The sequence below is a fragment of the Pinus tabuliformis genome, chromosome 8 (assembly GCF_031772625.1).
Source record: "Pinus tabuliformis cultivar Carrire ecotype Pingquan chromosome 8, CPIR1, whole genome shotgun sequence".
NCBI classification, from domain to species: Eukaryota; Viridiplantae; Streptophyta; class Pinopsida; order Pinales; family Pinaceae; genus Pinus; species Pinus tabuliformis.
This window is the reverse complement of record NC_142294.1, coordinates 234,218,055-234,235,904: the sequence shown is the minus strand read 5'-3', so window position 1 is coordinate 234,235,904 and position 17,850 is coordinate 234,218,055. Positions and strand designations below refer to the sequence as shown.

Genomic DNA, 17,850 nt, shown 5'->3' with positions numbered 1-17,850 from the left:
GGTCCCTATCCACATTTCCCTACTCATTGGCCAACTGAGAGGTACTTCCCATGAGTCCCAGACTGCATGGGTAGGATGACTCGGCATGAGAACCACTCATCTTGCCTACAAATCGCCACGGGGTATCACAGGGGAAGGCTGAACCATTTACACTGTACACAACGCACCACTAGGGGAGGGTGAGTCGCCCTATGGTCGCTTGTCACTCCAAGAAGTACCCTAAGCCCCCCGGAGCTCCCAGAGCTCAATGCATGCATCATATAGGACCCTCATACGAGGGTCTCTCAACGACTTCAAGTCGTTCTTGGAAAGTCAAGAATTTGACCTTTCCCAGGGGCTCATCAGAATGTCGGCGACCTGCTCATTTGTACTGATATAATGGAGTTGTTAGAAAATTATATATTACGGAGCAATGGAACACAAAATATTGCAGAAATAGAAACACAGAGAACGCATAAAACAAGAGAGACACAGATATACGTGGTTCACCCAGTTTGGGCTACGTCCACCCCGAACAACCAATCCTTTCTATTATCCACCAAAATGAAGAGACACAACCTACAGTAGATCCACTGTAATATCCTTTGTTTTCTCTCACAGCCTCATCTCTTTGCTTCTCGCTCAGAGAATACACATGTATTACACAGCCTCAAATACAATGCCCTCATACAAAGAGAGGGGTTGCCTTCTAGGGCCAAAAACCCTAAACTAAACATAAGTTCTACCGTCAGATCATCCGCCTAATGAATGGCCCAGATTGACTAGAAATTACTATACTTTTACAAGGCAATTTTACATATGTTTTTAGCTTCGGGGGCACTGCCCCCGAGCCCCCGCCGGGGGACCGCTGGCCCTCGGACCCCCCAGCCGGGGGGGATCGGCCCCCCCGGACCCCCGCGGGGGGGACAAGTCCCCCCCGCACCCCCCCGTGTGGAGGGGTGTACAAACTTCCTAGGGTATACATTCGGCTGAAACAAAGACCTCTGAACAATCATGCTCCACATCCAACAGGAGCCTTATTGTTCCTCGCTTTACCATATCCCGGATAAAATGGTACCTGATATCGATATGTTTGGAGCGATCATGAAATATGGGACTCTCGGATAATCGAATCCCACTCTGGTTGTCACAAAGGATCACGGTAGTATCCAATGTATATCTAAACAGCTCACTGAAGAGATTCCGCAACCAGACATTCTCACAAGAGGCCATACTTGCAGCAATGTACTCTGCCTCAGCGGTGCTCAAAACCATCGACTTCTGCTTCCTGCTCATCCAGGATATCGAGGCAAAACCCAGAGAGAAACAGCACCCGGAGGTGCTCTTACGGTCCACCCCTCTGCCTACCCAATCAACATCAGTATATCCATGTAGCCTCACATCTCCAGCAGTGTATCTCAACCCATGAGTGATTGTGCCCCGAAGATATCTCAAAAGATTCTTGGCACCAATCCAATGTGAGTGGTGAGGCTCAACCATATGTTGGCTCAACGTTTTGACTGCAAAACATATATCCGGACGGGAGTTCACCAAGAACATCAATGCTCCTATGAGTTGATGATACTGAGTAGCATTTCCCAAAGCAGGTCCGGCAACACTACCGCATAACTTCTTGAAGTCAAGCTCCATTGGGGTAGTCACGGGCTTGCAGTCCACCGTACCGAATCTCTCCAATATTTTCACCACATATTTTCCTTGAGATAGGAAAATCTCCCCTGGCTTCTGCTAGATTTCCAGCCTTAGGAAATAGTGCATCAGTCGTAGGTCCATCTCAAATTCGGAAGCCAATTCCCTCTTACATTTGTGAATGAGAGGGTCTGCACCTGTCAGAAAGAGGTTGTCAACATACAACACCAGTATGAGAGGCTTATCATCCTCAACCTTAAAGTAAAGGTTTGGATCGGCTTCACTCCTAGTGAATCCCAGCTTCATCAAGTAGCTATCGATCCTCTCATACCAAGCTCGGGGTGCTTGCTTCAGCCCATAGAGGGCTTTCTTCAACCTGCATACGTGAGATTCCCGATTATGAATCTCAAACCCCTCGGGTTGTTCCACATAGACTTCCTCTTTAATCGAACCATGCAAGAACGCAGTCTTGACATCCATCTGATGTAGGTTCCATCCTTGCGAAGCAGCAAGGGCTATGATCGAGCGGATGGTGGTGTATTAGGAAACATGTGCAAATATCTCGTCATAATCTATACCTTCCTTTTGAGAGAAGCCACGAGTGACAAAACAAGCCTCAGCAGTTCCATCAGCTCCATGCTTTATTTTGTAAAGCCACTTCGAGGTGACAACTGTTTTGTCCTGGGGTCTGGGGACCACATCCCAGACATCTTTCTTCATGATGGACTCGTATTCCTCATTCATAGAATCCTTCCATACTTGATGCTTCACGGATTCTTCGAACAATGAAGGCTCATTTTGAATGATCATGCTTATAATGGTCAAGTATCCCTGATACCTGGTCGGCTTCTTACTTTCACGGAAAGTCCCTTTGGGTGCAATGTGTCCTTCGACATCATCAAGTGTCCCCTTAAGCCATGAGGGCCTCTTCCTAGAAGCGGAGGGGGATCAATAGGATTCGTGGATTCTTCCACATCAGGCATCGTCTCATCTTCCTTCTCATCCGACTTCTTGGTGTCAGCTTCTTTAGTTTTCCTTAGAATAGGAAGATTGTCAACTTTGCTAAGAGCCATGTCTTCGTCAAAGGTGACATCATTACTAATCTCGACTTCCCTTTGACTAGCCACATAGATTCTATAGCCCTTAGAATTTTTGCTATAGCCCACAAAGATTCCCTTTTTTCCAGATGCACCCAATTTATTCCTTTTCTCTTTCGGCACATGAAAATATATGGGACGTCCAAAAATTCCAAAATGAGAGACATCAGGTTTCTTACCAGTGAACATCTCTTCGGGAGTTTTGGAACTCAGTGCTTGATGAGGGCATCGGTTTTGAACATATATGGTGGTATTTGTAGCTTCGGCCCATAGAAACTTTGAAAGCCTTTGATCATGGAGCATAGCACAGACAACTTCCACAATCGTATGATTCTTCCTTTCTGCCACACCATTCTGCTCAGCAGTGTATGGTGTTGTGGTCTCCCTCTTAATGCCAACCTCTTTGCAAAAGTCATGGAACTCATTGGATTCATACTCGGTCCCATTATCAGTGCTTAAGATCTTGATCTTCTTCTCGGTTTGATTCTCGATCAAGGCTTTGAAGTGACGGAACCAGAAGAACACTTCATCCTTCTTTTATAAGAAGTATATCCATGTCTTGCGAGAATAGTCATCTATAAAAGTGAGATAATATAAATAACCTCCTAAAGAGTTCACGGACATCATACCAAATATGTCTGAGTGAACCAACTGCAAAATATTGGAGTTCTTGCTATGGCTAGAGGGGAATGGTCCCCTTTTGAGCTTTCCTTCGGCACATCTCGGACATACACCTTCATTCTCTATTTTGAACTCGGGCATCCCTGTCACCATTTGTCTTAAATTAGGTAGAGCCTTATAATGAAGGTGGGCAAACCTAGTGCCATAGTTCGGATGGAAGAGATGTGAGACATTACTCCCAACGGACTTCCTCCAACTTGATATAGAGAGCCAACTAGAAACCTAAGAGTGAAAGCATCTTTAAAATTCTTTTTCCATACAGGTACCTTGCCGTCGATGAAGGCCACCTTGTAGCCTTTGTCTTCCATTGCCAAAATGGACACCAGGTTCTTCTTATGATCAGGTAGATATAGGACTTCTTGCAAATGAATTGTGTTACCCTGATGTAATTGAAGAGTAACATTCCCTACACCCTTTACGGGATAGGTGGAGTTATCTCCAAGAATAATCTCCAGGTTGGTCTCCTTCTCTATCAGATTAGAGAGAGCTTCCTTGTAACCAGTGAAGTGCCTTGTGGCACCACTATCAATAAGTCAATTTCTCAACGAGTCTGGAGGAGTAGTAGAGAGGGCTGATATCATATAATATTCATCTTGCTTATTGTTAACAACATTAGATTCATATCTGGAGTTCCTTGCCTTCTTGGAGGGTTGATCACTTCCTTGATTTCTGGCATTCCTCTTTCCTTTGCCATTGAACCTGCCATTCCTTTGATTGTGGTTGGAATTGCCCCGGGAGTGATTTTGATCATCGTCATGAGATGTGTCTTTTCTATTTGGACACTCCCTCGCATAGTGGCCGAATTTATTGCAAACAAAACATCTTCCCTTCCTTCCACCTTTCGATCCAGCCTTTCCTTTGGATTTAGACCCAAAATTATTTCTCCTTTTAGCATGAGAGGAGAAAGCAGTGGGGTTGCCTTTAAATGAAGGCATTTCCTGCTCTTCCATCCTAGTCTCTTCTTGAATGCATCTCGCCATCAATTCCTCAAATCCCGGAATTACATTATTGTTGAGAAGAGTGGTTCTAAATACATACCATTCGGATGGGAGCCCTCCAAGAGTTGTGATAGTCAGTTCCCTGTCAGGAATGACTTCCCCAATCGATAGGAGATCATTCTTGATCTTGGTGATCCTTAAGAACTAGGATTGCATATCCTCATCTTTCCCTTCTTAATTTCCTTCAACTAATTTTTGAGGAACAAAACTTGATTTGCTTCACTAACTTTAAACAAGCTTTCCAGTCTATCGTAGATCTCCTTGGAGGTGTTCAACTCGGAAATGTAGGCCACTAGGCGCTTGTCAATAGAGTCACGGATGATCTTCTTTGCTTTGACTTCACCCTTAGTCCACTTGTTCCTTGTAGCAGCCGGTGCATTTGATGGAGGCTCTGTAATTCTGCCTCTCACATTGGCCAACGCTTCATGTTCTTCCAATGTCAGATCGAGAGACATCTTCCATCTGTGATAGTCAGACTTCTCACGGAGCTTGTCTTCGGCGGGGAAGTGTGATGAGGAACCCATGAAGTCTTAAGACTTTTTCCAATAGTCTTTGGTGATTGCTCTTGCTCTTGCTCTTGCTTGGGCTTTGTCTTCACCTCAACTCTGATACCATGTTAAGTTATGGTATGTTCTATGCTTAGAGCAATTTACTTCAATTTCTTAATTTCACTGTTTAACAATCATATTAACATAAAGTAAAATGCTGATAGAACATAAATAAATCAACAGAAGACAAGCTAAGACAAGAGACACCAAATGTGGTGGCTAGCCAGGGACAAACCCCAATGTGGGGAAACCCTTTGATCAATTCTTCTATAATCTTCAATAATTCAGCAGAGAGAGAGAGATAGTACAATATCACAAGTCTGATATTTTATATCAGCAATAATAAATCAGCAACCAACAAAGTCAAAGCTAGTCAAACAACCCCAGATTGACCTCTAGTCAACCTTGAAGAACTCGGTCTTCAACAACAAACTTCGGCAGTCCAAAACAGTGCTTAGTCAACGGTCAAAACAACAGTCAATAATCAACAGCCTGCGGTTAGCCCTAATCAGTCAACGTTGGTCAACGCAACACCCAAACAACATGCGCCTGGTCAACGCATCATTTAACAGCCCCGCACCTTGGTCAACGCAGCCCCAGAAAAGTCAACGCTGCCCAGAAAGTCAACGCTGCCCTAGAAACAGTGAACGTTGCCCTAGAACAAAAAATTCGTCCTTCCTCTTGCACGTGTGAGAGAAACTGCTCCTACGCTGGCCCAATGAGATTAAGAGAGAGAAGATGAGTGTTGAGATGATGTGAAATAATGCCACAAGGTGTCTTCCTTTTATATGAATCGTTGAGGTTAAGCTGGGGGTGTGCCACACACTTTATCTTGCTGGCCAACCTTGACAAATTGTCAAGTATATACAAATAAATTCATATCTCCATAAATACATGTCGGAATCGGATGATCGTTAGATCAATCCTACACCTCTCGACGAGAGGAATCCAAGAAAAATATCAGCTGCCATAAATAAGATGACCCACATGGAGTTTGGCCCTAGTTGCCAATTTTAACATATTCATCATCCATACAAGGTACTTGGACATTCTCAATCTGAAGAATTCTCATAAGAAGAGTCAGATTGGTAACCCATCTGTATAAACATTATATCATCCAACATTGTCACATAGCAAGGCCTTGACTAACAACTCTATCTCTCCACAAGATCAGAGCACAATGATGGCAAGACCAATGATTTATAGACATCATCATCATTGCCTATCAAGGATCATACCCACTTGGGTGTTCACAGGGTATGTCCTTCCAACACTATTCTTATCTTGGATTTCTAGTCCTCAAAGAATAACGGTCCTCTTCAACTACTCTTGTCTTGGATGCCCTACCACATCCTCAAAGAGTATCTGATGCCAGATGCTTACCCAATTCTCCATCCTTTCTTCCAAAGTGAAGACAAGAATGATGTGTCTATCTCTCCCTCTCAACTAGGGAGGACATACCCATTCCTATGAAAGAATGTACCCATTCCTATAAAAAGGAATGTACCCAAGCTCCCTCTTAACTAGGGACTTGTTTTCCAACAACAACTTTCTTCTTTTGGTGGAGATCATGGGACCTTTTGCTGCTTGTAGAGCTCCTCCGTTTGATGTCATGAATTTCATCTTTAGTATTATGGAGCCTTCATCTTTTGAGACTTCTTCGTAGGGCATCGACCATCCATCACTTTCCTTCATGAACGATGTCAGTCATGTCGTCCTTTTCTTCATCGAAAAGTGGTCTTTTAATCCACATTTGGCTTTTCTTCATACAAGTACCTCTTCCAAGTCATGTTTCCTTTAGGATCTTTCATTTAACCACATGAGTGATAGTTGTAGGTGACATCTACAATTCTCTTTTGGTAGCCCTGTATTTGTCAATCTAGATGTTGTTCAAAAATTAAAATGAACATCAAATCAAAGTTACCTTTTGTTTGCAGCAGTAGCATTTCCTTCCAGGTGGTGCGTATCACTGGAGGATGCAGTGGAGAGGAGGCCGAGTTTGTTGGTGGTGCTTAGCAGTGGTGTTTTGATGTGAGGTTTTCCGGAGAGGAGGCTAGGGAGGATTGTTAGCATTTGGGAGAGTTTGGGCGCTGATTTTGCTTCTTGCTTGACAGTGACTTTCACACTACTTGGGCCAGCGCAGAGGCAGTATTGGGAGCTCACTTAGTGGGTAGAGCATTGGTCTTTGAGACTGAGCTTTGCCATGGAAATTGGAGGATATATTTGGAGTGGTGTTTGCTTCCTTTTCAGAGCTTGGAGGAGGAATTTGTGGCCATCTCTTGCAGACCGTATTTATGGAGCTATTTGGAGGGTGTGGGCCATAGAGGAGGTCGAATTTGGGAGGTTGGATTCAGGCAAACCCTTTCTGGGTTCTTGTGGGTTTGACCAAGGAGCTTGTGGCTTAAGTTTCATCATTTTCTGAGCACCAGAGACGGGGTTTCTTGCAGCTACTTTCCAGCCAGCAGTTGTAAGTTACTGGGAGATAGCGCAGAGCATTAGAGGAGCAGTTACTTTCCAGCATTGAGATAACTGTTTGACACCTGGGTTCTATCAAGCTTGCCCTTGAGGCAAGCCCAGGTGCATTTTTACGCTATTGTACTTGCTCCATTCCATTAATAAAATGGCTCAGCTGGTTCTCATTTTTGATGCGGATTGAGTCTTTGCTGATCGTTTATTTTTTCTATGTATGAATCTTATTTTCTTTTGTATATCACTGTTTGTTTAAGTTTGGAACATTACACATGGCTGGTTCAGGTCGTGGAGAAATGTCCCAATGAGCTAGCTGGTGGCTGCTAGGGGTTGCTGGTTGCTCGCTGAGGACCATCTTGGAGAAAAAATTTCTCTTAGGGATATCACCCACAAAATGGTGGGTAACAGGACCCAAAGAGGAAAGATGGAGTATATGACTTGTAATGTACGGATGGAAGTGATAAATATGGAATGGGAAAAACAAGACCACACCATCTTAATTGGGGTTTTCCAAGTGGTTCCCTTCCTAAAGCCATGGGCCAATAGGGGAGGTCCCACTGGACTAGGATTGAAGATTAATCCCCCATATAAGGTGAGGGAACAAAACTATTGTCAAAACCATTCCTTCTTCCAAGTCACCCAATAATCCATGCCAAATCCCCAAATGAAAACAAGCATAAGCACCCGTTTGCACAATGAATAACATACCTTTTGGATTGGATTCACAACCTTCTAACATGTGCTCTTGACAAATGGGCGAGGAAACATATGGCTGATGTAGGTGCTAGAGATAAAATGACACATCACATCGGCTACAAGGTGGCTGTCAGGGGCTGCTGGCTGAAAGAAGATGATTAGGAGAAAAGTTCTCCTAGGGGTCACCCACTTTTGGTCGGTAACAGTCTGCATTTTCTGCAATGAGATTTTCATCTTCAGATCAACAAATATCTTTAAAATTAATTCCTAGATTCCATCAAGCCAAGAGGTATTATTAGACATTGGTCTACTAACTTGCTTTGAAGAGTATTTAGTGTAGGGAAGTCTCCCCTGGCTTTGTAGGAGTTGGTTTAAAGAGTGGGGACTTGTGCTGAGGTGATGGTGGACATTTGTCCTGTGTGGCACCACCTTAGCATCTGATAAAGACCTTAGCCAGACCTGTTAATTTGGGTGGTAATAGGTCCAATTAAATTTGTGATAGTTCTATGTGTCAGCTTGTAGGCTATGTTCACATGCCACTGAGGTCTCCAATTTGACAGTCTTTGACTTTTTTATCACTTTGGATTAGTGTCATGAAATTTCTAACCAATTTTGGGATTAGTGAAGCTTGCTTGACCTCTTCTTATGAGTCTACAGTTTACCATGGTGAGTGAATCAAATTTTCTGTACTTTGATACTCAGGATATCCAGCTCCTTGTATGTGACTGCAGAACTGGAATATTCAGATGTTTGAGGTGTCAATGGTCAACTCATTTGACTTTTTCATGGGTGTCAACTTCATTAAACTGTTAATTATTCTTCAATTTTATCTAGTGGGTCTTATGTATTTTATTATCTACATGTATTTCTCTGTCCTCTAACTCCTTTTTGGCGTCTTTTATTAAGTCCTCATTGATAGGAGTTGCCTTTGTATAACCACTTGTGTCTATACTGGATGTATTTTTTTAATCCCATTGACCTAATCTTTGTGGTCATTAACCTTGTAGATAGTCATTGTATATTATCCATCTCTAATATATGGGTTTAAACTGCAGGAAAAAATGTTCTGAGGGCTATTTTTCTTGGTGTTGTGGATACATTCTATTACACGTGATATTATGGATAGCACTGAAGGTTGCTTCTGTGGGGAACAAAGTTAATTTGAGAATAGGTAGTCCTCTTAGAGATATCTAAAGGGCATCATAAGTTCTACCATTCCTAATTGGAATAAGAAGATTTTACCCCCATACAGTTGTGTAATGAGTTTAGTATCATCTATTCCTCACTTAGACCTTTGAATTGCAAGGTATATGGAAGATGACTCAGATAAGGTTTTGATAACCTTGATGTGCCTGCTGTGAAGGTTACTGTTCAATGTTCAATTTTTATGTTCCCAGCAGGATTACAGTTGGTGAGAACTGAGGACTCATTGCTTGTAACACTTCTTCAATTATGAGCCATTTTCTTGAACTTTCATCATATTTTTAGATTGCAATTTTGAAGTGTCATCTTGAGTTTGTTTCATTGCAGTTATTGTTACATTCCTGGGGTGGTTTTAGCCTCACTGTTCTAATTTATGGAGAATGTGTTCTCCATGCTATCCTTGGGCTGTAGCTACTTCTTTGAGGTCTAACAGAATCCCTTGAATGTTCAAACTGCGGTAAGCTTTATTCTATTTTAATGTGCTTTTGGTTTATGTTGATGATACAGAAGAAATTTGGTTATGCCATGCTCAAGTCGCAAGTTGGTCTTTGAGACAGGCAAGGTTGACTTGTTACATACTTCTTTTTGACAGCTGATGACCATTATTCATTGATTGCCAGCTTTCAAGAATTCAGATGCTTTGAGGTCTTCTTTAAGCTTTCTATGAATATGGTAGGAAACTGCAGTTTTTCATGAAATAATGCATAGTTCTGTCTTGAAAGCACAATGGTGATCAGAAAGGGTTTGTTGGTAAGTACGTGGCTCTTTGGAAGTTGCTCCATATTTTCTTATATTGCATATGGTATGAAAGGGTCCTGTAGCTCCATAAAGATCAAGATGGTTGCAATGCAATTGCAAAGTACAGTGCCTTGACTGGATGTTCAATCCGGGTATTGCTGGCACAATCAAGCAGGTGATTTGTTGTACCAGATTTTCATTTGTTCTTGTTTCTATTCTCTTGATTTGACTGTTGCTTTAATTCTGTAGTTGTCTCTATTATTTGTTAAGAATTTGGATCAGCACTTGCGATATGTTTGATTTAGTTCCGTGGCTGTCTTGCTTATTTGTTCATCTGTTTGCTTTACATGTTTTTGGATACAAATTCCTATATTTTGGGCCGAAGATTCCATTTTCCATCAGCTGTCCATGAGATGGTTCTAAACTGAGTATTTTTTAGATTCTAAAAACAAATTGCTCAAGTTGAGCAAAAATAGGCTCCCTGTTATGTCTTCTAGTGAGTAGTAGCCACTTTAGGCTTACAAATGGTTAGAGGCTTGTCTTAGCTAGAGGGACATAAAAGAAGGCAATCAAATTAGTAATATTTATAATTTTAAATTTACATCCCTATTAAGCTTAAAGATAACACTGATGAAGACAATGAAATCATTAACAAAGATTTTATAAATCCTAATTTGCCTGATCAAAAACTAATTTTCCAGCATTATGAGCTTAAAAAAAAAAATATTGTCAAAATCGGGACTATTGTTTGTCACTTGTTGAGTGAAGCTGACTACTAGACTAACTCAAAGACACCTTGGGATGAACAAATTTACGAAATTTGCGATACAAAGGAGATTGAGGATGAACACCATTTCTTTTTAACTTGCCTTACCCTTGATAATATAAGGTATAACTTTACCCAATTTCAGAACTTAATTATTCTGTAGCACCTCCTTAATATAAGACAATAGAATCTCTAATGTAGAATTCTAACGGACAAAGTAGTGGTAACCCTAAGCTCTGCTCTGTTCACCTAGTTGCTGTCACCATCTTATGCCCTTTGGCCATGGATCTGCATCCAAGGGTGGTCTATCCTCCCATTCCAATGCTAAAGCGGCTGCATTCCAATCTCGGGTAGCCTCCTTGAGGAAATCCATTGGTAAATCTAGGCCTTCTTGACATGTTAAGAAAATGGTTCAGATCCTTGAGGGGAAGCTCCTTGCTACTTCATCTAGTCATATGGCTCTATCTATGACTGAGAGAGGCCTTTTCACCCCAAATTTCTCATGAAGCCTACAATAGTGAATTTTTCATTACTCTAGTGTTTTTTATCACAAAGGCAAGTGCTACAGGTTGATAGAGCTTTGGATGGCCTAGGGTTTTTGGTTTCACTAGGTGCCTTGGTTGATATTTGATGACATGGATGAGGATGTGTCAGATGCCTTTATGATGTTTTACTTGGTATGCCTATCATGAAGAAAAGGCTTTGCACTTGATGATCTAGCTTTCGCATGGGCTAAAGGTGGATATTACATGATGATATATACCTCTCTTGATGGAATGCCCTAGCACCTTTGGGCATTGTTTGTTTAGAAATCAAGTGCAATGAAGTTTAACACCTAATTTATCTTTTTGATAATTACTTGTGAATATTAGATGTCTTCTTATTACTTCTTATGTCTTTTTTTTTTTGTAAGTCAGCTATTTATATTAAAAAGAGGAAAATATAGTACAAAAAATCTGCATTAGCAGATCGAGGGCCGCCAGACTGCAGGCCTACCTTCAAAATTGACCAAAAAGGGCTAACCAAACTGTCATAAGCACACCACGTAGGGTGGCATTGTCATATAGCTTAACAAAAGATAAACACTTAAACATCTGCCTGAATGAGGCAGCAGCCAGATCACAGAAACAACAGACACACTAATCAGCATAACAGAAGGGAACAGCAACAGACCAACTAACCAGCTTAACAGCAGGGAACATAGAGGACCAGCCGAAGGAACAAGGAAACCAGCCGCAATCAAAACAACTCCTTTACATTTTGAGCACCACATAATTTCTGGAAGTCTCCGGAGCTGGTTCAGAAATTGAGATGCCTGCCTGCGCAGGCTTGGGATGCTGGCCTTGATGATCTCCCATCGGTTCATCCTTCGGATGCTCGGCTTGCCTTGAATCTTGTCCAATAGTATGCCTTAGGAGTTTGATCAGCACTGTGAGCTTCTTGGAGATGCTATCGACCTCTTGTTCCAACGCACTAACCTTAAAGTCCAGGCTCTCTAAGATTGCGATGTGTTCCTCCGTCTTGGCCTCTGAGATATGCTAGTCTCTTCGCAATTGATCTGCGTTATTGGCCTGCATGCTCAAGGCTTGAGCAAGTAGTGTTTTCATGCGCCAGCTCTCTGCTTGAGTCCTGACGAACTGAGTGGCCCGCGTGGTTACAGTGCCGGGGTCCTGAAGCCAATCCACTTCCCTTTCTATGTCCTGGTCCGATAGCTTCTTTTCTTCCTCATGGACCATGGCTTCCAGGTCAATGATCTTATGCTTGTTCTTTAGCGAGGTTCGCGTTTCATACATTTCTCTGGCATTCTTGAGATCTTTATTTGCCGACGCGTTGCGACTTCCTTCCCCTTCCATTGTCGTGCCAACTCTCACGGTGTAATTCTGGATGCTTTCTGCAGAATGGATGGGCTCTGGTCTGCTACACGATAAAACAGTGCTTTTTCCTCTGCCTCTGGTGGAAGTTAAATAGAGGTTGCCTGGGATGTTACCAGTTGCATACCGTCTGTCTCTACGCAACTTGCATGTCCTGTCATAATAATTTTTGTGTGATGTTGAATTGTTTGTGTAGTGGCTCACATTCTTTTCTTTACGGTCACCTTTTCTCTCCCGCTCCAGTACCTGCCAAGTGTCCCCCCTCTTGATCTGGTCTCGGCGGCGCATATCCTTACTTATCATATCTGGTCCTATATCCTCTTTCCTCTGCTCGCGCCATAATTGCGCCGAACTCGCGTGTCCTTCTACCCCCTGCCACTCTTTAATGGCATCTGCAGTGCCAGCGTGTCCCATCATAGTGTGACGTGGTTATGTTCTTCCTCCCACTCATTCCCGATTGTCGTCACCCAGATCTTGCCTGGAGAGCTGGATGCACTTTTCTTTTAATTCCGGGCAGTTTATATTCTGCCAACAGCTGTCCCACATGGTGTTTGGGTGCTCGATTCCATAGTTCGCCAGGTGGTCCGCAACCATATTAGCTCTTCGTCGCACCGCCTGAAAAATCAGACCTTTCATTACTCCCAGCATACCTGCTATGTTGTCTGTAACCTTGGCAAGTCTCCAATGTTTAGTAACCTTACTTGCTTTCGCTCCTCCGTAGAGCTTCCTTGCCGCTGTAATTGCCAACTCTGAGTCTCCCTCAACCACCGCGGTGCCACCCTGAGTGTCTCTGAGAATTCTGAGTCCTTGTTCCATGGCAGCAAACTCCATCTCGTTATTAGTCCCTTCCCCCAAGGCTTTACTATAGATGTGAAGAATTTCCCCTGCATGGTTCCTTATGATGCCTCCGATGCCCGCCAAGCCAGGATTGCCTCTGGAGGCTCCGTCGAAATTCAGCTTAAGAAAGCCTGCAGGGGGACGCTTCCAGCCAATTGACGCGGTGTTTGGATTTTGCTGGCAATTCGTGGTGCTCATACTTCGGCTGTTATCCAGTTTGAAGATTTTTAAAATGTGTAAGTCTCTAGCCGAAGCTTGGTCGTCTGTTTCCACTCTGCACTTAACCAGAATTAATTGTCTTATATTTTGGGTTATAGTATCTAGCGAATGCTCTATGTCTCTGTATTCATTCTGGAAGATTCTTCTATTCCGTTCCTTCCATATGGTCCAGGTTATAAATCCCGGCAAGGTTTTCCATATGCTGTTAATTCTTAAATTATTTGAGTACCCGCTCTGCCAATTCATGATGGTGTCCTGGATGGAGTCCCTGGTTCGATCTGTTTTTTGCATGATGTTTTCCGCCCATTTCCACAGGTGACAAGCCCATTCACAAGTGTTGAAGAGATGGTTCATTGTTTCTTCAGCTGAATTGCACATGGGGCATCGAGAAGGGCCATGGAACCCTTTTTTGCAAAGATTCTCCCAAGTGAGGGTTTTTCTTCGCATTAGGAGCCATAGGAATGTTTTAATTTTAGGCCAAAACAGAGTGTCCCAGACCTTATTACTCCATTGCATCACCTCCATTTGCTTTGCATTCTCGAGATGTTCCCTGGCTTCCTTGAGCATAAAATTACCACTCCCTTTCATGCCCCATCTTAGCTGGTCTTTTTCTTCAGCTTTTCTTATCTTCTTTTTGTTTAGTTGGTCGAGAAGATTTCTTATATTGTTGGTTTTCTAATTTGAGCTTTCTGTGGCGTTGATCAACCACTCTCTCCACTCATGGTCCCTGCTGCTGTGATTCCAGTATTGATGGACTGTGTATCTGCCCCTGTCCTGGCATTGTCTCTTAAGGCCTGCGAACTCTGGTCTTTCAAGCTTTGGGAGTTGCTGCCAAGCATCTTCCCAGAATAAGGCAGTTTCCCCATTTCGGATTTCCCAAAAGCTGTGATCCTGCACAATGTCGCGATTCTTTCTTGCTAAATTCCATATAGGAGACCCTTCAGGAACCTCCTGCAGCCTTATTAATTCCTGAATGTTGCAGTCTGGGGTATATTTTTCCTTCCAGTGTCTGGCCCATGGAAGATTGGGTTCCTTCAACCATCTCCACCAGAGCTTGGCTCCACAGGTCATGTTGATAATGGAGGGATCGACAAGATTTAAGCCCCCTGATTCTTTCAATTTGCAAAGTTTGTTCCAGGCAACAAGTGCCCATTTTTTTTCTACATTGCCATTCCAGACAAAAGATCTCTGGATCGCTCTAATCTGCTGTAGGATTCCTTTAGGGGCAGGGATGATAGAGAGCAGGTACTGCGGAATGGCTTGCAATACTGCTTTGGTGAGGACTAATCTTCAAGCGAAATTGAGTGCTTTGTGTACCCAGTGCTGACATCTCTTCTTCATATTGACCATGATTTTCTCCCAGTGTATCTTTTGCCAGGGTTTGTCTGTTAGAGGGGCTCCTAGATACTTAGAGGGTAGGCTACCTCTTCGAAAGCCTAGAATACTAGATAGATGCTTCTGAATGGCTAAATGAGTATTGAAGAAAAAAATAGTGGATTTTGAAAGATTAATTTCCATACCTGAAGCCTTGCTGAAGAGATTTAGGATTTTCTTGAAAGCCATGGCTTCTTTCACAGTTGGCGTCCCATGCAGCATTGTGTCATCCACAAATTGCTGGTGCGTTGTCGCTGGTATGGAATGAAGGGGTTGTAGTCCTTTGATTTTTCCCTCATTCTTTGCTTTGTTGATGAGTCTGCTCAGTCCTTCCATGAGGATTACAAAAAGGAAAGGAGACAGAGGGTCTCCTTGTCTGATGCCTCGGGAGGGAGAGAAAGGGTCGGAGGGGGAGCCATTGACAAGGATGGAAAACTTAGTGGATTTAATCAGGGCGAGGATCCATTTAGTCCACTGCTTATCAAAGCCAAAAGCGTTCAGAATGGCCTCAAGGTAGTTCCAGTTGACCTTATCATAGGCTTTAGAAAGATCAAGCTGCATCAACATCCCTGCTACTTTCCTGGTCTGAAGAGTATGAACCATTTCCTGGGCTAGAAGAATATTATCCAAGATCTGTCTTCCTTCAACATACCCCGACTGCTCTTCCGAAATGAGGCCAGGAAGAATGGGCTTCAATCTGTTGGCTATGACTTTAGATATGATTTTATATATTACATTACACAGGGCTATAGGTCTAAATTTCTCTGGAGAGTTGGCCTCTTCTACCTTGGGAATTAGAGCGAGGAAGGTAGAATTTAGCGATTTAAGGATAGAACAGGAGCGTCTTGAATCTTCTACTACTTCCCAAACTTCAGTCTTAACAAAGCTCCAGCAGGCTTTGTAAAAATTGATGGTGAAACCATCAGGCCCAGGTGCCTTGTCATTCGGCATACTTCTAACCGCTTCTTCCACCTCCTCCAAAGAGATTTCCCTAATAAGAGCTAGGTTTTGCTCATTTGTAATAATTTTAGGAATAGCCTGAGTTAGCTCCTCAATAGCTTCTGTCCTGTTTGCTTGCGGCTCCTGTGCTATATGATTGAAGTGCCTTGTGAGCAGTGCTGCTACTTCTTGGTGACTTTGTAAAGTTTCCCCTCTTTCATTGTTGAGACAGAGTATCTTATTAGCCCCTCTGTGGTCTAGCGCAGACCTATGAAAGAACTTAGTGTTCTGTTCCCCCTCCTTTAGCCATTGTATCCAGGATTTCTGTTTCCATAAGGTCTCTTCCTGTTGACAGCGTGCTTGCCATTGTTGCATCAGGACTTTTTCCTGCTCTGCTGAGTCCTCATTGTTGTGCCCATTAGCCCATTCTTTGTGAATCTGTTCTAACTTTCCCTCTATGATAGTTTTCTCCTTAAAAATGTTCCCAAATTCTGTTGTATTCCATTCTTTTATTTTGTTTTTGATGTATCTTAATTTGCTTTGAAGTTTAAACATTCTGGTTCCTCTGATGTCCATTGGCTCGTGCCACCATTTCTCCACCAGTTGAATGAAATTAGGGTGATTCAACCAGAACTTCTTGAATCTAAAAGGCTTGTTTCTGGGGGTTCCTTGGATGGCCGCTACCAAAGATTTTGGCCAGTGATCCGATCCTCCACTAGGAAGGATGTTGGATTCCACTATTATTCCTTCAAGTATAATGCTTTCTGAAATAAGGAATCTATCCAAACGAGAGGCTATCTGCTTCTCGCCTCCTCTCCTATTATTCCAGGTGAAAGTTCCACTTTTTGGCTGGATGTCCACTAGTTTGGCAGAATCAATGAATTCAACGAAGAGCTCAGCATCTTTATTGAGTTTTCTAATTCCTCCTTTCTTTTCCAAAAGAGAGGTTATCATATTAAAATCTCCCCCCATGATTCGAGTTGGGATATTTAATCTTTAAACTTAAAAGGGAGCGGAGAAAGGAGAATATATCTTCTAGCTTTTGAGGTCCATAAACATTTGTGCATAAGTAAGTTTCAGAATTACCTATCAATTGAGTTTCCATGGCTATGAACGCTTTTGTAGCTTCTGCCGAGAGGATTTGAATCACTCGGGAGTCCCAAAGAGTTACTAAACCTCCTTCCCAACCTTGACTGGCTACTTCCATAAATTCTATGTGTTTCCCAAGCCTTTTGCTGATATTCGCCATGTTGTTGTTAGCACATTTGGTTTCCTGTATGAACATGATATCTGGTTTCTCTTTTTGGAATTTTCTCTTTAGAAGTCTTTGTTTCGCTTGGCTATTAAGCCCTCTTGCATTCCACGATATAACTTTCATTTTTAACTAGATAGATTGTTGGTAAGATGGGAAGGCATTCAGAGCCTTCATCTTGCCCGAATTTAACATTAAAATCCCTAGTTCCTGCAATACTTCACCGTTTGTTCTTCGGCCTCTCTTCCTTCTCTGTTTCGAGCTGGTTGAGTTGCATAGTAGGCTCTTTGAATGGCTGCCTATTCCCTTTGCTATGCCTAACTTCCTGTTTTGCCTATCCATCTCCGCCTTCTGCCTTGCAATGAATAGATTGTTGATCTTTCTAATCTCTTCTTCCGGAATATTCTCTATTCCTTGAGCTTTCCAGATTTCTGCCATGACTGGTAAGTTCATTCCTTCCTGCTCTAGAACCTCATTTAGCTCCATTTCCTCACTACCACCATCACTGGTGAGCATATTTGCATCTTCCTCTCGCT

The 17,850-nt window shown here is 42.7% G+C and overlaps 1 protein-coding gene across 4 annotated transcripts in view; it reads left to right on the top strand.

The window, feature by feature from the left end:
* Positions 1-17,850, top strand: part of LOC149234979 (uncharacterized) — a 178,721-nt gene that overhangs the window by 65,640 nt on the left and 95,231 nt on the right. For all 4 annotated transcript variants that reach the window (XM_089372033.1, XM_089372031.1, XM_089372032.1 and 1 more), the window contains exons 2-5: positions 9,171-9,286; positions 9,422-9,526; positions 9,646-9,775; positions 9,911-10,231. The gene's annotated coding sequence lies outside the window, so the exon portion shown is untranslated. The remainder of the gene's footprint in view (positions 1-9,170; positions 9,287-9,421; positions 9,527-9,645; positions 9,776-9,910; positions 10,232-17,850) is intronic.